The sequence below is a fragment of the Gossypium raimondii genome, unplaced genomic scaffold (genome assembly GCF_025698545.1).
Source record: "Gossypium raimondii isolate GPD5lz unplaced genomic scaffold, ASM2569854v1 Contig00262, whole genome shotgun sequence".
NCBI lineage: Eukaryota > Viridiplantae > Streptophyta > Magnoliopsida > Malvales > Malvaceae > Gossypium > Gossypium raimondii.
In genome coordinates this window covers 1-17,422 of record NW_026291362.1, presented here as the reverse complement: position 1 = coordinate 17,422, position 17,422 = coordinate 1, and the positions used below count along the sequence as shown (strand labels likewise).

At 42.7% G+C, this 17,422-nt stretch overlaps 48 pseudogenes; all 48 read right to left on the bottom strand.

Annotated features, from left to right (window-relative positions):
* Positions 1-160: 160 nt before the first annotated feature.
* LOC128037466 (5S ribosomal RNA) lies at positions 161-274 on the bottom strand (annotated as a pseudogene).
* A 467-nt stretch (positions 275-741) lies between these two features.
* Positions 742-853, bottom strand: LOC128037667 (5S ribosomal RNA; annotated as a pseudogene).
* Positions 854-1,030: 177 nt separating this feature from the next.
* LOC128037440 (5S ribosomal RNA) lies at positions 1,031-1,143 on the bottom strand (annotated as a pseudogene).
* Positions 1,144-1,321: 178 nt separating this feature from the next.
* On the bottom strand, positions 1,322-1,435 carry LOC128037464 (5S ribosomal RNA; annotated as a pseudogene).
* A 175-nt stretch (positions 1,436-1,610) lies between these two features.
* Positions 1,611-1,724, bottom strand: LOC128037463 (5S ribosomal RNA; annotated as a pseudogene).
* A 177-nt stretch (positions 1,725-1,901) lies between these two features.
* On the bottom strand, positions 1,902-2,014 carry LOC128037618 (5S ribosomal RNA; annotated as a pseudogene).
* Positions 2,015-2,191: 177 nt separating this feature from the next.
* LOC128037571 (5S ribosomal RNA) lies at positions 2,192-2,304 on the bottom strand (annotated as a pseudogene).
* A 466-nt stretch (positions 2,305-2,770) lies between these two features.
* Positions 2,771-2,883, bottom strand: LOC128037639 (5S ribosomal RNA; annotated as a pseudogene).
* Positions 2,884-3,062: 179 nt separating this feature from the next.
* On the bottom strand, positions 3,063-3,176 carry LOC128037606 (5S ribosomal RNA; annotated as a pseudogene).
* Positions 3,177-3,645: 469 nt separating this feature from the next.
* Positions 3,646-3,759, bottom strand: LOC128037605 (5S ribosomal RNA; annotated as a pseudogene).
* A 466-nt stretch (positions 3,760-4,225) lies between these two features.
* LOC128037462 (5S ribosomal RNA) lies at positions 4,226-4,339 on the bottom strand (annotated as a pseudogene).
* Positions 4,340-4,516: 177 nt separating this feature from the next.
* On the bottom strand, positions 4,517-4,629 carry LOC128037578 (5S ribosomal RNA; annotated as a pseudogene).
* Positions 4,630-5,096: 467 nt separating this feature from the next.
* Positions 5,097-5,211, bottom strand: LOC128037591 (5S ribosomal RNA; annotated as a pseudogene).
* Positions 5,212-5,678: 467 nt separating this feature from the next.
* On the bottom strand, positions 5,679-5,792 carry LOC128037461 (5S ribosomal RNA; annotated as a pseudogene).
* Positions 5,793-5,970: 178 nt separating this feature from the next.
* On the bottom strand, positions 5,971-6,084 carry LOC128037460 (5S ribosomal RNA; annotated as a pseudogene).
* Positions 6,085-6,262: 178 nt separating this feature from the next.
* LOC128037684 (5S ribosomal RNA) lies at positions 6,263-6,375 on the bottom strand (annotated as a pseudogene).
* A 176-nt stretch (positions 6,376-6,551) lies between these two features.
* Positions 6,552-6,665, bottom strand: LOC128037604 (5S ribosomal RNA; annotated as a pseudogene).
* A 176-nt stretch (positions 6,666-6,841) lies between these two features.
* LOC128037657 (5S ribosomal RNA) lies at positions 6,842-6,953 on the bottom strand (annotated as a pseudogene).
* Positions 6,954-7,132: 179 nt separating this feature from the next.
* Positions 7,133-7,246, bottom strand: LOC128037459 (5S ribosomal RNA; annotated as a pseudogene).
* A 178-nt stretch (positions 7,247-7,424) lies between these two features.
* Positions 7,425-7,537, bottom strand: LOC128037623 (5S ribosomal RNA; annotated as a pseudogene).
* Positions 7,538-7,714: 177 nt separating this feature from the next.
* LOC128037458 (5S ribosomal RNA) lies at positions 7,715-7,828 on the bottom strand (annotated as a pseudogene).
* Positions 7,829-8,004: 176 nt separating this feature from the next.
* On the bottom strand, positions 8,005-8,117 carry LOC128037663 (5S ribosomal RNA; annotated as a pseudogene).
* Positions 8,118-8,294: 177 nt separating this feature from the next.
* On the bottom strand, positions 8,295-8,408 carry LOC128037457 (5S ribosomal RNA; annotated as a pseudogene).
* Positions 8,409-8,584: 176 nt separating this feature from the next.
* On the bottom strand, positions 8,585-8,701 carry LOC128037576 (5S ribosomal RNA; annotated as a pseudogene).
* Positions 8,702-8,878: 177 nt separating this feature from the next.
* Positions 8,879-8,992, bottom strand: LOC128037456 (5S ribosomal RNA; annotated as a pseudogene).
* A 179-nt stretch (positions 8,993-9,171) lies between these two features.
* LOC128037628 (5S ribosomal RNA) lies at positions 9,172-9,285 on the bottom strand (annotated as a pseudogene).
* Positions 9,286-9,462: 177 nt separating this feature from the next.
* Positions 9,463-9,576, bottom strand: LOC128037659 (5S ribosomal RNA; annotated as a pseudogene).
* A 177-nt stretch (positions 9,577-9,753) lies between these two features.
* On the bottom strand, positions 9,754-9,867 carry LOC128037603 (5S ribosomal RNA; annotated as a pseudogene).
* A 179-nt stretch (positions 9,868-10,046) lies between these two features.
* On the bottom strand, positions 10,047-10,157 carry LOC128037651 (5S ribosomal RNA; annotated as a pseudogene).
* Positions 10,158-10,335: 178 nt separating this feature from the next.
* On the bottom strand, positions 10,336-10,448 carry LOC128037570 (5S ribosomal RNA; annotated as a pseudogene).
* Positions 10,449-10,626: 178 nt separating this feature from the next.
* Positions 10,627-10,739, bottom strand: LOC128037622 (5S ribosomal RNA; annotated as a pseudogene).
* A 178-nt stretch (positions 10,740-10,917) lies between these two features.
* On the bottom strand, positions 10,918-11,030 carry LOC128037631 (5S ribosomal RNA; annotated as a pseudogene).
* Positions 11,031-11,786: 756 nt separating this feature from the next.
* LOC128037455 (5S ribosomal RNA) lies at positions 11,787-11,900 on the bottom strand (annotated as a pseudogene).
* Positions 11,901-12,078: 178 nt separating this feature from the next.
* Positions 12,079-12,191, bottom strand: LOC128037683 (5S ribosomal RNA; annotated as a pseudogene).
* Positions 12,192-12,368: 177 nt separating this feature from the next.
* LOC128037650 (5S ribosomal RNA) lies at positions 12,369-12,480 on the bottom strand (annotated as a pseudogene).
* A 178-nt stretch (positions 12,481-12,658) lies between these two features.
* On the bottom strand, positions 12,659-12,772 carry LOC128037517 (5S ribosomal RNA; annotated as a pseudogene).
* A 176-nt stretch (positions 12,773-12,948) lies between these two features.
* LOC128037453 (5S ribosomal RNA) lies at positions 12,949-13,062 on the bottom strand (annotated as a pseudogene).
* A 178-nt stretch (positions 13,063-13,240) lies between these two features.
* LOC128037617 (5S ribosomal RNA) lies at positions 13,241-13,353 on the bottom strand (annotated as a pseudogene).
* A 177-nt stretch (positions 13,354-13,530) lies between these two features.
* On the bottom strand, positions 13,531-13,645 carry LOC128037568 (5S ribosomal RNA; annotated as a pseudogene).
* A 177-nt stretch (positions 13,646-13,822) lies between these two features.
* Positions 13,823-13,936, bottom strand: LOC128037452 (5S ribosomal RNA; annotated as a pseudogene).
* Positions 13,937-14,115: 179 nt separating this feature from the next.
* On the bottom strand, positions 14,116-14,229 carry LOC128037451 (5S ribosomal RNA; annotated as a pseudogene).
* A 176-nt stretch (positions 14,230-14,405) lies between these two features.
* Positions 14,406-14,519, bottom strand: LOC128037680 (5S ribosomal RNA; annotated as a pseudogene).
* A 179-nt stretch (positions 14,520-14,698) lies between these two features.
* On the bottom strand, positions 14,699-14,811 carry LOC128037598 (5S ribosomal RNA; annotated as a pseudogene).
* A 178-nt stretch (positions 14,812-14,989) lies between these two features.
* LOC128037691 (5S ribosomal RNA) lies at positions 14,990-15,102 on the bottom strand (annotated as a pseudogene).
* A 177-nt stretch (positions 15,103-15,279) lies between these two features.
* Positions 15,280-15,393, bottom strand: LOC128037602 (5S ribosomal RNA; annotated as a pseudogene).
* A 468-nt stretch (positions 15,394-15,861) lies between these two features.
* On the bottom strand, positions 15,862-15,974 carry LOC128037569 (5S ribosomal RNA; annotated as a pseudogene).
* A 465-nt stretch (positions 15,975-16,439) lies between these two features.
* On the bottom strand, positions 16,440-16,553 carry LOC128037444 (5S ribosomal RNA; annotated as a pseudogene).
* A 467-nt stretch (positions 16,554-17,020) lies between these two features.
* Positions 17,021-17,135, bottom strand: LOC128037654 (5S ribosomal RNA; annotated as a pseudogene).
* Positions 17,136-17,422: the final 287 nt, after the last annotated feature.

Below are 17,422 nucleotides of genomic sequence, written 5' to 3'. Positions count from 1 at the left end.
CTATTCATATAAAGGTCGCCTTTATCGCAGCTTGCGCCAATTTAAATGCAAATTCACCAAATATCGCTTCAAATTGTTTATTTCACAAAACGCAAATAACGAATGAGTTACACCACGCCGAGAAAATGCAACTAAAAAAACATTATATGAAATAAAATGGAGGGTGCAACACGAGGACTTCCTGTGAGGTCACCCATCCTAGTACTACTCTCGCCAAGCACGCTTAATCATGAGTTCGATGGGATCCGGCATTAGTGCCGGTATGATCGCACCCGCCAACTCTTGCGCGCAATCTATTCATATAAAGGTCGCCTTTATCGCAGCTTGCGCCAATTTAAATGCAAATTCGACCAAATATCGCTTCAAATTGTTTATTTCACAAAACGCAAATAACGAATGAGTTACACCACGCCGAGAAAATGCAACTAAAAAACATTATATGAAATAAAATGGAGGGTGCAACACGAGGACTTCCTGTGAGGTCACCCATCCTAGTACTACTCGCCAAGCACGCTTAATCATGAGTTCGATGGGATCCGGCATTAGTGCCGGTATGATCGCACCCGCCAACTCTTGCGCAATCTATTCATATAAAGGTCGCCTTTATCGCAGCTTGCGCCAATTTAAATGCAAATTCACCAAATATCGCTTCAAATTGTTTATTTCACAAAACGCAAATAACGAATGAGTTACACCACGCCGAGAAAATGCAACTAAAAAACATTATATGAAATAAAATGGAGGGTGCAACACGAGGACTTCCTGAGGTCACCCATCCTAGTACTACTCTCGCCAAGCACGCTTAATCATGAGTTCGATGGGATCCGGCATTAGTGCCGGTATGATCGCACCCGCCAACTCTTGCGCAATCTATTCATATAAAGGTCGCCTTTATCGCAGCTTGCGCCAATTTAAATGCAAATTCGACCAAATATCGCTTCAAATTGTTTATTTCACAAAACGCAAATAACGAATGAGTTACACCACGCCGAGAAAATGCAACTAAAAAACATTATATGAAATAAAATGGAGGGTGCAACACGAGGACTTCCTGAGGTCACCCATCCTAGTACTACTCTCGCCAAGCACGCTTAATCATGGAGTTCGATGGGATCCGGCATTAGTGCCGGTATGATCGCACCCGCCAACTCTTGCGCAATCTATTCATATAAAGGTCGCCTTTATCGCAGCTTGCGCCAAATTTAAATGCAAATTCGACCAAATATCGCTTCAAATTGTTTATTTCACAAAACGCAAATAACGAATGAGTTACACCACGCCGAGAAAATGCAACTAAAAAACATTATATGAAATAAAATGGAGGGTGCAACACGAGGACTTCCTGTGAGGTCACCCATCCTAGTACTACTCTCGCCAAGCACGCTTAATCATGAGTTCGATGGGATCCGGCATTAGTGCCGGTATGATCGCACCCGCCAACTCTGCGCAATCTATTCATATAAAGGTCGCCTTTATCGCAGCTTGCGCCAATTTAAATGCAAATTACCAAATATCGCTTCAAATTGTTTATTTCACAAAACGCAAATAACGAATGAGTTACACCACGCCGAGAAAATGCAACTAAAAAAACATTATATGAAATAAAATGGAGGGTGCAACACGAGGACTTCCTGTGAGGTCACCCATCCTAGTACTACTCTCGCCAAGCACGCTTAATCATGAGTTCGATGGGATCCGGCATTAGTGCCGGTATGATCGCACCCACAACTCTTGCGCAATCTATTCATATAAAGGTCGCCTTTATCGCAGCTTGCGCCGAATTTAAATGCAAATTCGACCAAATATCGCTTCAAATTGTTTATTTCACAAAACGCAAATAACGAATGAGTTACACCACGCCGAGAAAATGCAACTAAAAAACATTATATGAAATAAAATGGAGGGTGCAACACGAGGACTTCCTGTGAGGTCACCCATCCTAGTACTACTCGCGCCAAGCACGCTTAATCATGAGTTCGATGGGATCCGCATTAGTGCCGGTATGATCGCACCCGCCAACTCTTGCGCAATCTATTCATATAAAGGTCGCCTTTATCGCAGCTTGCGCCAATTTAAATGCAAATTCGACCAAATATCGCTTCAAATTGTTTATTTCACAAAACGCAAATAACGAATGAGTTACACCACGCCGAGAAAATGCAACTAAAAAACATTATATGAAATAAAATGGAGGGTGCAACACGAGGACTTCCTGTGAGGTCACCCATCCTAGTACTACTCGCCAAGCACGCTTAATCATGGAGTTCGATGGGATCCGGCATTAGTGCCGGTATGATCGCACCCGCCAACTCTTGCGCAATCTATTCATATAAAGGTCGCCTTTATCGCAGCTTGCGCCAAATTTAAATGCAAATTCACCAAATATCGCTTCAAATTGTTTATTTCACAAAACGCAAATAACGAATGAGTTACACCACGCCGAGAAAATGCAACTAAAAAACATTATATGAAATAAAATGGAGGGTGCAACACGAGGACTTCCTGTGAGGTCACCCATCCTAGTACTACTCGCCAAGCACGCTTAATCATGAGTTCGATGGGATCCGCATTAGTGCCGGTATGATCGCACCCGCCAACTCTTGCGCAATCTATTCATATAAAGGTCGCCTTTATCGCAGCTTGCGCCGAATTTAAATGCAAATTCGACCAAATATCGCTTCAAATTGTTTATTTCACAAAACGCAAATAACGAATGAGTTACACCACGCCGAGAAAATGCAACTAAAAAACATTATATGAAATAAAATGGAGGGTGCAACACGAGGACTTCCTGTGAGGTCACCCATCCTAGTACTACTCTCCCAAGCACGCTTAATCATGAGTTCGATGGGATCCGGCATTAGTGCCGGTATGATCGCACCCGCCAACTCTTGCGCAATCTATTCATATAAAGGTCGCCTTTATCGCAGCTTGCGCCAAATTTAAATGCAAATTCGACCAAATATCGCTTCAAATTGTTTATTTCACAAAACGCAAATAACGAATGAGTTACACCACGCCGAGAAAATGCAACTAAAAAAACATTATATGAAATAAAATGGGAGGTGCAACACGAGGACTTCCTGTGAGGTCACCCATCCTAGTACTACTCTCGCCAAGCACGCTTAATCATGAGTTCGATGGGATCCGGCATTAGTGCCGGTATGATCGCACCCGCCAACTCTTGCGCAATCTATTCATATAAAGGTCGCCTTTATCGCAGCTTGCGCCAATTTAAATGCAAATTCGACCAAATATCGCTTCAAATTGTTTATTTCACAAAACGCAAATAACGAATGAGTTACACCACGCCGAGAAAATGCAACTAAAAAAACATTATATGAAATAAAATGGAGGGTGCAACACGAGGACTTCCTGTGAGGTCACCCATCCTAGTACTACTCGCCAAGCACGCTTAATCATGAGTTCGATGGGATCCGGCATTAGTGCCGGTATGATCGCACCCGCCAACTCTTGCGCAATCTATTCATATAAAGGTCGCCTTTATCGCAGCTTGCGCCGAATTTAAATGCAAATTCGACCAAATATCGCTTCAAATTGTTTATTTCACAAAACGCAAATAACGAATGAGTTACACCACGCCGAGAAAATGCAACTAAAAAAACATTATATGAAATAAAATGGGAGGTGCAACACGAGGACTTCCTGTGAGGTCACCCATCCTAGTACTACTCTCGCCAAGCACGCTTAATCATGAGTTCGATGGGATCCGGCATTAGTGCCGGTATGATCGCACCCGCCAACTCTTGCGCAATCTATTCATATAAAGGTCGCCTTTATCGCAGCTTGCGCCGAATTTAAATGCAAATTCACCAAATATCGCTTCAAATTGTTTATTTCACAAAACGCAAATAACGAATGAGTTACACCACGCCGAGAAAATGCAACTAAAAAACATTATATGAAATAAAATGGAGGGTGCAACACGAGGACTTCCTGAGGTCACCCATCCTAGTACTACTCGCCAAGCACGCTTAATCATGAGTTCGATGGGATCCGGCATTAGTGCCGGTATGATCGCACCCGCCAACTCTTGCGCAATCTATTCATATAAAGGTCGCCTTTATCGCAGCTTGCGCCGAATTTAAATGCAAATTCGACCAAATATCGCTTCAAATTGTTTATTTCACAAAACGCAAATAACGAATGAGTTACACCACGCCGAGAAAATGCAACTAAAAAAACATTATATGAAATAAAATGGAGGGTGCAACACGAGGACTTCCTGTGAGGTCACCCATCCTAGTACTACTCTCGCCAAGCACGCTTAATCATGAGTTCGATGGGATCCGGCATTAGTGCCGGTATGATCGCACCCGCCAACTCTCATGCAATCTATTCATATAAAGGTCGCCTTATCGCAGCTTGCGCCAAATTTAAATGCAAATTCACCAAATATCGCTTCAAATTGTTTATTTCACAAAACGCAAATAACGAATGAGTTACACCACGCCGAGAAAATGCAACTAAAAAAACATTATATGAAATAAAATGGAGGGTGCAACACGAGGACTTCCTGTGAGGTCACCCATCCTAGTACTACTCTCGCCAAGCACGCTTAATCATGAGTTCGATGGGATCCGCATTAGTGCCGGTATGATCGCACCCGCCAACTCTTGCGCAATCTATTCATATAAAGGTCGCCTTTATCGCAGCTTGCGCCAAATTTAAATGCAAATTCACCAAATATCGCTTCAAATTGTTTATTTCACAAAACGCAAATAACGAATGAGTTACACCACGCCGAGAAAATGCAACTAAAAAAACATTATATGAAATAAAATGGAGGGTGCAACACGAGGACTTCCTGTGAGGTCACCCATCCTAGTACTACTCGCCAAGCACGCTTAATCATGAGTTCGATGGGATCCGGCATTAGTGCCGGTATGATCGCACCCGCCAACTCTTGCGCAATCTATTCATATAAAGGTCGCCTTTATCGCAGCTTGCGCCAATTTAAATGCAAATTCGACCAAATATCGCTTCAAATTGTTTATTTCACAAAACGCAAATAACGAATGAGTTACACCACGCCGAGAAAATGCAACTAAAAAACATTATATGAAATAAAATGGAGGGTGCAACACGAGGACTTCCTGTGAGGTCACCCATCCTAGTACTACTACTCGCCAAGCACGCTTAATCATGGAGTTCGATGGGATCCGCATTAGTGCCGGTATGATCGCACCCGCCAACTCTTGCGCAATCTATTCATATAAAGGTCGCCTTTATCGCAGCTTGCGCCAATTTAAATGCAAATTCACCAAATATCGCTTCAAATTGTTTATTTCACAAAACGCAAATAACGAATGAGTTACACCACGCCGAGAAAATGCAACTAAAAAACATTATATGAAATAAAATGGAGGGTGCAACACGAGGACTTCCTGTGAGGTCACCCATCCTAGTACTACTCTCCAAAGCACGCTTAATCATGAGTTCGATGGGATCCGCATTAGTGCCGGTATGATCGCACCCGCCAACTCTTGCGCAATCTATTCATATAAAGGTCGCCTTTATCGCAGCTTGCGCCGAATTTAAATGCAAATTCGACCAAATATCGCTTCAAATTGTTTATTTCACAAAACGCAAATAACGAATGAGTTACACCACGCCGAGAAAATGCAACTAAAAAAACATTATATGAAATAAAATGGAGGGTGCAACACGAGGACTTCCTGTGAGGTCACCCATCCTAGTACTACTCTCGCCAAGCACGCTTAATCATGAGTTCGATGGGATCCGGCATTAGTGCCGGTATGATCGCACCCGCCAACTCTTGCGCAATCTATTCATATAAAGGTCGCCTTTATCGCAGCTTGCGCCGAATTTAAATGCAAATTCGACCAAATATCGCTTCAAATTGTTTATTTCACAAAACGCAAATAACGAATGAGTTACACCACGCCGAGAAAATGCAACTAAAAAACATTATATGAAATAAAATGGAGGGTGCAACACGAGGACTTCCTGTGAGGTCACCCATCCTAGTACTACTCTCGCCAAGCACGCTTAATCATGAGTTCGATGGGATCCGGCATTAGTGCCGGTATGATCGCACCCGCCAACTCTTGCGCAATCTATTCATATAAAGGTCGCCTTTATCGCAGCTTGCGCCAAATTTAAATGCAAATTCGACCAAATATCGCTTCAAATTGTTTATTTCACAAAACGCAAATAACGAATGAGTTACACCACGCCGAGAAAATGCAACTAAAAAACATTATATGAAATAAAATGGAGGGTGCAACACGAGGACTTCCTGTGAGGTCACCCATCCTAGTACTACTCGCCCAAGCACGCTTAATCATGAGTTCGATGGGATCCGGCATTAGTGCCGGTATGATCGCACCCGCCAACTCTTGCGCAATCTATTCATATAAAGGTCGCCTTTATCGCAGCTTGCGCCAATTTAAATGCAAATTCGACCAAATATCGCTTCAAATTGTTTATTTCACAAAACGCAAATAACGAATGAGTTACACCACGCCGAGAAAATGCAACTAAAAAACATTATATGAAATAAAATGGAGGTGCAACACGAGGACTTCCTGTGAGGTCACCCATCCTAGTACTACTCTCGCCAAGCACGCTTAATCATGAGTTCGATGGGATCCGGCATTAGTGCCGGTATGATCGCACCCGCCAACTCTTGCGCAATCTATTCATATAAAGGTCGCCTTTATCGCAGCTTGCGCCAATTTAAATGCAAATTCACCAAATATCGCTTCAAATTGTTTATTTCACAAAACGCAAATAACGAATGAGTTACACCACGCCGAGAAAATGCAACTAAAAAACATTATATGAAATAAAATGGAGGGTGCAACACGAGGACTTCCTGTGAGGTCACCCATCCTAGTACTACTCTCCCAAGCACGCTTAATCATGAGTTCGATGGGATCCGCATTAGTGCCGGTATGATCGCACCCGCCAACTCTTGCGCAATCTATTCATATAAAGGTCGCCTTTATCGCAGCTTGCGCCGAATTTAAATGCAAATTCGACCAAATATCGCTTCAAATTGTTTATTTCACAAAACGCAAATAACGAATGAGTTACACCACGCCGAGAAAATGCAACTAAAAAAACATTATATGAAATAAAATGGAGGGTGCAACACGAGGACTTCCTGTGAGGTCACCCATCCTAGTACTACTCTCGCCAAGCACGCTTAATCATGAGTTCGATGGGATCCGGCATTAGTGCCGGTATGATCGCACCCGCCAACTCTTGCGCAATCTATTCATATAAAGGTCGCCTTTATCGCAGCTTTGCGCCAAATTTAAATGCAAATTGACCAAATATCGCTTCAAATTGTTTATTTCACAAAACGCAAATAACGAATGAGTTACACCACGCCGAGAAAATGCAACTAAAAAAACATTATATGAAATAAAATGGAGGTGCAACACGAGGACTTCCTGTGAGGTCACCCATCCTAGTACTACTCTCGCCAAGCACGCTTAATCATGAGTTCGATGGGATCCGCATTAGTGCCGGTATGATCGCACCCGCCAACTCTTGCGCAATCTATTCATATAAAGGTCGCCTTTATCGCAGCTTGCGCCAATTTAAATGCAAATTCGACCAAATATCGCTTCAAATTGTTTATTTCACAAAACGCAAATAACGAATGAGTTACACCACGCCGAGAAAATGCAACTAAAAAACATTATATGAAATAAAATGGAGGGTGCAACACGAGGACTTCCTGTGAGGTCACCCATCCTAGTACTACTCTCGCCAAGCACGCTTAATCATGAGTTCGATGGGATCCGGCATTAGTGCCGGTATGATCGCACCCGCCAACTCTTGCGCAATCTATTCATATAAAGGTCGCCTTTATCGCAGCTTGCGCCAATTTAAATGCAAATTCACCAAATATCGCTTCAAATTGTTTATTTCACAAAACGCAAATAACGAATGAGTTACACCACGCCGAGAAAATGCAACTAAAAAACATTATATGAAATAAAATGGAGGGTGCAACACGAGGACTTCCTGTGAGGTCACCCATCCTAGTACTACTCTCGCCAAGCACGCTTAATCATGAGTTCGATGGGATCCGCATTAGTGCCGGTATGATCGCACCGCCAACTCTTGCGCAATCTATTCATATAAAGGTCGCCTTTATCGCAGCTTGCGCCAATTTAAATGCAAATTCGACCAAATATCGCTTCAAATTGTTTATTTCACAAAACGCAAATAACGAATGAGTTACACCACGCCGAGAAAATGCAACTAAAAAAACATTATATGAAATAAAATGGAGGGTGCAACACGAGGACTTCCTGTGAGGTCACCCATCCTAGTACTACTCTCGCCAAGCACGCTTAATCATGAGTTCGATGGGATCCGGCATTAGTGCCGGTATGATCGCACCCGCCAACTCTTGCGCAATCTATTCATATAAAGGTCGCCTTATCGCAGCTTGCGCCAATTTAAATGCAAATTCGACCAAATATCGCTTCAAATTGTTTATTTCACAAAACGCAAATAACGAATGAGTTACACCACGCCGAGAAAATGCAACTAAAAAACATTATATGAAATAAAATGGAGGGTGCAACACGAGGACTTCCTGTGAGAGGTCACCCATCCTAGTACTACTCTCGCCAAGCACGCTTAATCATGGAGTTCGATGGGATCCGGCATTAGTGCCGGTATGATCGCACCCGCCAACTCTTGCGCAATCTATTCATATAAAGGTCGCCTTTATCGCAGCTTGCGCCAATTTAAATGCAAATTCACCAAATATCGCTTCAAATTGTTTATTTCACAAAACGCAAATAACGAATGAGTTACACCACGCCGAGAAAATGCAACTAAAAAAACATTATATGAAATAAAATGGAGGGTGCAACACGAGGACTTCCTGTGAGGTCACCCATCCTAGTACTACTCTCGCCAAGCACGCTTAATCATGAGTTCGATGGGATCCGGCATTAGTGCCGGTATGATCGCACCCGCCAACTCTTGCGCAATCTATTCATATAAAGGTCGCCTTTATCGCAGCTTGCGCCGAATTTAAATGCAAATTCGACCAAATATCGCTTCAAATTGTTTATTTCACAAAACGCAAATAACGAATGAGTTACACCACGCCGAGAAAATGCAACTAAAAAAACATTATATGAAATAAAATGGAGGGTGCAACACGAGGACTTCCTGTGAGGTCACCCATCCTAGTACTACTCTCGCCAAGCACGCTTAATCATGAGTTCGATGGGATCCGGCATTAGTGCCGGTATGATCGCACCTGCCAACTCTTGCGCAATCTATTCATATAAAGGTCGCCTTTATCGCAGCTTGCGCCAATTTAAATGCAAATTCGACCAAATATCGCTTCAAATTGTTTATTTCACAAAACGCAAATAACGAATGAGTTACACCACGCCGAGAAAATGCAACTAAAAAACATTATATGAAATAAAATGGAGGGTGCAACACGAGGACTTCCTGCGAGGTCACCCATCCTAGTACTACTCTCGCCAAGCACGCTTAATCATGAGTTCGATGGGATCCGGCATTAGTGTCGGTATGATCGCACCCGCCAACTCTTGCGCAATCTATTCATATAAAGGTCGCCTTTATCGCAGCTTGCGCCGAATTTAAATGCAAATTCACCAAATATCGCTTCAAATTGTTTATTTCACAAAACGCAAATAACGAATGAGTTACACCACGCCGAGAAAATGCAACTAAAAAAACATTATATGAAATAAAATGGAGGTGCAACACGAGGACTTCCTGTGAGGTCACCCATCCTAGTACTACTCTCGCCAAGCACGCTTAATCATGAGTTCGATGGGATCCGGCATTAGTGCCGGTATGATCGCACCCGCCAACTCTTGCGCAATCTATTCATATAAAGGTCGCCTTTATCGCAGCTTGCGCCCAAATTTAAATGCAAATTCGACCAAATATCGCTTCAAATTGTTTATTTCACAAAACGCAAATAACGAATGAGTTACACCACGCCGAGAAAATGCAACTAAAAAACATTATATGAAATAAAATGGAGGGTGCAACACGAGGACTTCCTGAGGTCACCCATCCTAGTACTACTCGCCCAAGCACGCTTAATCATGAGTTCGATGGGATCCGGCATTAGTGCCGGTATGATCGCACCCGCCAACTCTTGCGCAATCTATTCATATAAAGGTCGCCTTTATCGCAGCTTGCGCCAATTTAAATGCAAATTCGACCAAATATCGCTTCAAATTGTTTATTTCACAAAACGCAAATAACGAATGAGTTACACCACGCCGAGAAAATGCAACTAAAAAAACATTATATGAAATAAAATGGAGGGTGCAACACGAGGACTTCCTGTGAGGTCACCCATCCTAGTACTACTCGCCAAGCACGCTTAATCATGGAGTTCGATGGGATCCGGCATTAGTGCCGGTATGATCGCACCCGCCAACTCTTGCGCAATCTATTCATATAAAGGTCGCCTTTATCGCAGCTTGCGCCCAATTTAAATGCAAATTCACCAAATATCGCTTCAAATTGTTTATTTCACAAAACGCAAATAACGAATGAGTTACACCACGCCGAGAAAATGCAACTAAAAAAACATTATATGAAATAAAATGGGAGGTGCAACACGAGGACTTCCTGTGAGGTCACCCATCCTAGTACTACTCTCGCCAAGCACGCTTAATCATGAGTTCGATGGGATCCGCATTAGTGCCGGTATGATCGCACCCGCCAACTCTTGCGCAATCTATTCATATAAAGGTCGCCTTTATCGCAGCTTGCGCCAATTTAAATGCAAATTCACCAAATATCGCTTCAAATTGTTTATTTCACAAAACGCAAATAACGAATGAGTTACACCACGCCGAGAAAATGCAACTAAAAAAACATTATATGAAATAAAATGGAGGGGTGCAACACGAGGACTTCCTGTGAGGTCACCCATCCTAGTACTACTCGCCCCAAGCACGCTTAATCATGAGTTCGATGGGATCCGCATTAGTGCCGGTATGATCGCACCCGCCAACTCTTGCGCATCTATTCATATAAAGGTCGCCTTTATCGCAGCTTGCGCCAATTTAAATGCAAATTCACCAAATATCGCTTCAAATTGTTTATTTCACAAAACGCAAATAACGAATGAGTTACACCACGCCGAGAAAATGCAACTAAAAAACATTATATGAAATAAAATGGAGGGTGCAACACGAGGACTTCCTGTGAGGTCACCCATCCTAGTACTACTCTCGCCAAGCACGCTTAATCATGAGTTCGATGGGATCCGCATTATTGTGCGGTATGATCGCACTGCCAACTCTTGCGCAATCTATTCATATAAAGGTCGCCTTTATCGCAGCTTGCGCCGAATTTAAATGCAAATTCGACCAAATATCGCTTCAAATTGTTTATTTCACAAAACGCAAATAACGAATGAGTTACACCACGCCGAGAAAATGCAACTAAAAAACATTATATGAAATAAAATGGAGGGTGCAACACGAGGACTTCCTGTGAGGTCACCCATCCTAGTACTACTCGCCAAGCACGCTTAATCATGAGTTCGATGGGATCCGGCATTAGTGCCGGTATGATCGCACTCACCAACTCTTGCGCAATCTATTCATATAAAGGTCGCCTTATCGCGCAGCTTGCGCCAATTTAAATGCAAATTCGACCAAATATCGCTTCAAATTGTTTATTTCACAAAACGCAAATAACGAATGAGTTACACCACGCCGAGAAAATGCAACTAAAAAACATTATATGAAATAAAATGGAGGGTGCAACACGAGGACTTCCTGTGAGGTCACCCATCCTAGTACTACTCTCGCCAAGCACGCTTAATCATGAGTTCGATGGGATCCGGCATTAGTGCCGGTATGATCGCACCCGCCAACTCTTGCGCAATCTATTCATATAAAGGTCGCCTTTATCGCAGCTTGCGCCGAATTTAAATGCAAATTCGACCAAATATCGCTTCAAATTGTTTATTTCACAAAACGCAAATAACGAATGAGTTACACCACGCCGAGAAAATGCAACTAAAAAACATTATATGAAATAAAATGGAGGGTGCAACACGAGGACTTCCTGTGAGGTCACCCATCCTAGTACTACTCGCCCAAGCACGCTTAATCATGAGTTCGATGGGATCCGGCATTAGTGCCGGTATGATCGCACCCGCCAACTCTTGCGCAATCTATTCATATAAAGGTCGCCTTTATCGCAGCTTGCGCCAATTTAAATGCAAATTCACCAAATATCGCTTCAAATTGTTTATTTCACAAAACGCAAATAACGAATGAGTTACACCACGCCGAGAAAATGCAACTAAAAAAACATTATATGAAATAAAATGGAGGGTGCAACACGAGGACTTCCTGTGAGGTCACCCATCCTAGTACTACTCTCGCCAAGCACGCTTAACATGAGTTCGATGGGATCCGGCATTAGTGCGGTATGATCGCACTCGCCAACTCTTGCGCAATCTATTCATATAAAGGTCGCCTTTATCGCAGCTTGCGCCAATTTAAATGCAAATTCGACCAAATATCGCTTCAAATTGTTTATTTCACAAAACGCAAATAACGAATGAGTTACACCACGCCGAGAAAATGCAACTAAAAAAACATTATATGAAATAAAATGGAGGGTGCAACACGAGGACTTCCTGCGAGGTCACCCATCCTAGTACTACTCTCGCCAAGCACGCTTAATCATGAGTTCGATGGGATCCGGCATTAGTGCCGGTATGATCGCACCCGCCAACTCTTGCGCAATCTATTCATATAAAGGTCGCCTTATCGCAGCTTGCGCCAATTTAAATGCAAATTCGACCAAATATCGCTTCAAATTGTTTATTTCACAAAACGCAAATAACGAATGAGTTACACCACGCCGAGAAAATGCAACTAAAAAACATTATATGAAATAAAATGGAGGGTGCAACACGAGGACTTCCTGTGAGGTCACCCATCCTAGTACTACTCTCGCCAAGCACGCTTAATCATGAGTTCGATGGGATCCGGCATTAGTGCCGGTATGATCGCACCCGCCAACTCTTGCGCAATCTATTCATATAAAGGTCGCCTTTATCGCAGCTTGCGCCCAATTTAAATGCAAATTCACCAAATATCGCTTCAAATTGTTTATTTCACAAAACGCAAATAACGAATGAGTTACACCACGCCGAGAAAATGCAACTAAAAAAACATTATATGAAATAAAATGGAGGGTGCAACACGAGGACTTCCTGTGAGGTCACCCATCCTAGTACTACTCTCGCCAAGCACGCTTAATCATGAGTTCGATGGGATCCGGCATTAGTGCCGTATGATCGCACCCGCCAACTCTTGCGCAATCTATTCATATAAAGGTCGCCTTTATCGCAGCTTGCGCCAATTTAAATGCAAATTCGACCAAATATCGCTTCAAATTGTTTATTTCACAAAACGCAAATAACGAATGAGTTACACCACGCCGAGAAAATGCAACTAAAAAACATTATATGAAATAAAATGGAGGGTGCAACACGAGGACTTCCTGTGAGGTCACCCATCCTAGTACTACTCTCGCCAAGCACGCTTAATCATGGAGTTCGATGGGATCCGGCATTAGTGCCGGTATGATCGCACTGCCAACTCTTGCGCAATCTATTCATATAAAGGTCGCCTTTATCGCAGCTTGCGCCAAATTTAAATGCAAATTCACCAAATATCGCTTCAAATTGTTTATTTCACAAAACGCAAATAACGAATGAGTTACACCACGCCGAGAAAATGCAACTAAAAAACATTATATGAAATAAAATGGGAGGGTGCAACACGAGGACTTCCTGTGAGGTCACCCATCCTAGTACTACTCTCGCCAAGCACGCTTAATCATGAGTTCGATGGGATCCGGCATTAGTGCCGGTATGATCGCACCCGCCAACTCTTGCGCAATCTATTCATATAAAGGTCGCCTTTATCGCAGCTTGCGCCCAATTTAAATGCAAATTCACCAAATATCGCTTCAAATTGTTTATTTCACAAAACGCAAATAACGAATGAGTTACACCACGCCGAGAAAATGCAACTAAAAAAACATTATATGAAATAAAATGGGAGGGTGCAACACGAGGACTTCCTGTGAGGTCACCCATCCTAGTACTACTCTCGCCAAGCACGCTTAATCATGAGTTCGATGGGATCCGGCATTAGTGCCGGTATGATCGCACCCGCCAACTCTTGCGCAATCTATTCATATAAAGGTCGCCTTTATCGCAGCTTGCGCCAATTTAAATGCAAATTCACCAAATATCGCTTCAAATTGTTTATTTCACAAAACGCAAATAACGAATGAGTTACACCACGCCGAGAAAATGCAACTAAAAAAACATTATATGAAATAAAATGGAGGTGCAACACGAGGACTTCCTGTGAGGTCACCCATCCTAGTACTACTCTCGCCAAGCACGCTTAATCATGGAGTTCGATGGGATCCGCATTAGTGCCGGTATGATCGCACCCGCCAACTCTTGCGCAATCTATTCATATAAAGGTCGCCTTTATCGCAGCTTGCGCCGAATTTAAATGCAAATTCGACCAAATATCGCTTCAAATTGTTTATTTCACAAAACGCAAATAACGAATGAGTTACACCACGCCGAGAAAATGCAACTAAAAAAACATTATATGAAATAAAATGGAGGGTGCAACACGAGGACTTCCTGTGAGGTCACCCATCCTAGTACTACTCGCCCAAGCACGCTTAATCATGAGTTCGATGGGATCCGGCATTAGTGCCGGTATGATCGCACCTGCCAACTCTTGCGCAATCTATTCATATAAAGGTCGCCTTTATCGCAGCTTGCGCCAATTTAAATGCAAATTGACCAAATATCGCTTCAAATTGTTTATTTCACAAAACGCAAATAACGTAATGAGTTACACCACGCCGAGAAAATGCAACTAAAAAAACATTATATGAAATAAAATGGAGGGTGCAACACGAGGACTTCCTGCGAGGTCACCCATCCTAGTACTACTCGCCCAAGCACGCTTAATCATGAGTTCGATGGGATCCGGCATTAGTGCCGGTATGATCGCACCCGCCAACTCTTGCGCAATCTATTCATATAAAGGTCGCCTTTATCGCAGCTTGCGCGAATTTAAATGCAAATTCGACCAAATATCGCTTCAAATTGTTTATTTCACAAAACGCAAATAACGAATGAGTTACACCACGCCGAGAAAATGCAACTAAAAAACATTATATGAAATAAAATGGGAGGTGCAACACGAGGACTTCCTGTGAGGTCACCCATCCTAGTACTACTCTCGCCAAGCACGCTTAATCATGAGTTCGATGGGATCCGGCATTAGTGCCGGTATGATCGCACCCGCCAACTCTTGCGCAATCTATTCATATAAAGGTCGCCTTTATCGCAGCTTGCGCCAAATTTAAATGCAAATTCACCAAATATCGCTTCAAATTGTTTATTTCACAAAACGCAAATAACGAATGAGTTACACCACGCCGAGAAAATGCAACTAAAAAACATTATATGAAATAAAATGGGAGGGTGCAACACGAGGACTTCCTGTGAGGTCACCCATCCTAGTACTACTCGCCAAGCACGCTTAATCATGAGTTCGATGGGATCCGGCATTAGTGCCGGTATGATCGCACCCGCCAACTCTTGCGCAATCTATTCATATAAAGGTCGCCTTTATCGCAGCTTGCGCCAATTTAAATGCAAATTCGACCAAATATCGCTTCAAATTGTTTATTTCACAAAACGCAAATAACGAATGAGTTACACCACGCCGAGAAAATGCAACTAAAAAACATTATATGAAATAAAATGGGAGGGTGCAACACGAGGACTTCCTGTGAGGTCACCCATCCTAGTACTACTCGCCAAGCACGCTTAATCATGGAGTTCGATGGGATCCGGCATTAGTGCCGGTATGATCGCACCCGCCAACTCTTGCGCAATCTATTCATATAAAGGTCGCCTTTATCGCAGCTTTGCGCCGAATTTAAATGCAAATTCGACCAAATATCGCTTCAAATTGTTTATTTCACAAAACGCAAATAACGAATGAGTTACACCACGCCGAGAAAATGCAACTAAAAAACATTATATGAAATAAAATGGAGGGTGCAACACGAGGACTTCCCAGAGGTCACCCATCCTAGTACTACTCTCGCCAAGCACGCTTAATCATGAGTTCGAGGATCCGCATTAGTGTCGGTATGATCGCACTCGCCAACTCTTGCGCAATCTATTCATATAAAGGTCGCCTTATCGCAGCTTGCGCCAATTTAAATGCAAATTCGACCAAATATCGCTTCAAATTGTTTATTTCACAAAACGCAAATAACGAATGAGTTACACCACGCCGAGAAAATGCAACTAAAAAACATTATATGAAATAAAATGGAGGGTGCAACACGAGGACTTCCTGTGAGGTCACCCATCCTAGTACTACTCTCGCCAAGCACGCTTAATCATGGAGTTCGATGGGATCCGCATTAGTGCCGGTATGATCGCACCTGGCCAACTCTTGCGCAATCTATTCATATAAAGGTCGCCTTTATCGCAGCTTGCGCCAATTTAAATGCAAATTGACCAAATATCGCTTCAAATTGTTTATTTCACAAAACGCAAATAACGAATGAGTTACACCACGCCGAGAAAATGCAACTAAAAAAATTATATGAAATAAAATGGAGGGTGCAACACGAGGACTTCCTGTGAGGTCACCCATCCTAGTACTACTCTCCCAAGCACGCTTAATCATGAGTTCGATGGGATCCGGCATTAGTGCCGTATGATCGCACCTGCCAACTCTTGCGCAATCTATTCATATAAAGGTCGCCCTTTATCGCAGCTTGCGCCAATTTAAATGCAAATTCGACCAAATATCGCTTCAAATTGTTTATTTCACAAAACGCAAATAACGAATGAGTTACACCACGCCGAGAAAATGCAACTAAAAAAACATTATATGAAATAAAATGGAGGGTGCAACACGAGGACTTCCTGTGAGGTCACCCATCCTAGTACTACTCTCGCCAAGCACGCTTAATCATGGAGTTCGATGGGATCCGGCATTAGTGCCGGTATGATCGCACCTGCCAACTCTTGCGCAATCTATTCATATAAAGGTCGCCTTTATCGCAGCTTGCGCCGAATTTAAATGCAAATTCACCAAATATCGCTTCAAATTGTTTATTTCACAAAACGCAAATAACGAATGAGTTACACCACGCCGAGAAAATGCAACTAAAAAAACATTATATGAAATAAAATGGGAGGGTGCAACACGAGGACTTCCTGTGAGGTCACCCATCCTAGTACTACTCTCGCCAAGCACGCTTAATCATGAGTTCGATGGGATCCGGCATTAGTGCCGGTATGATC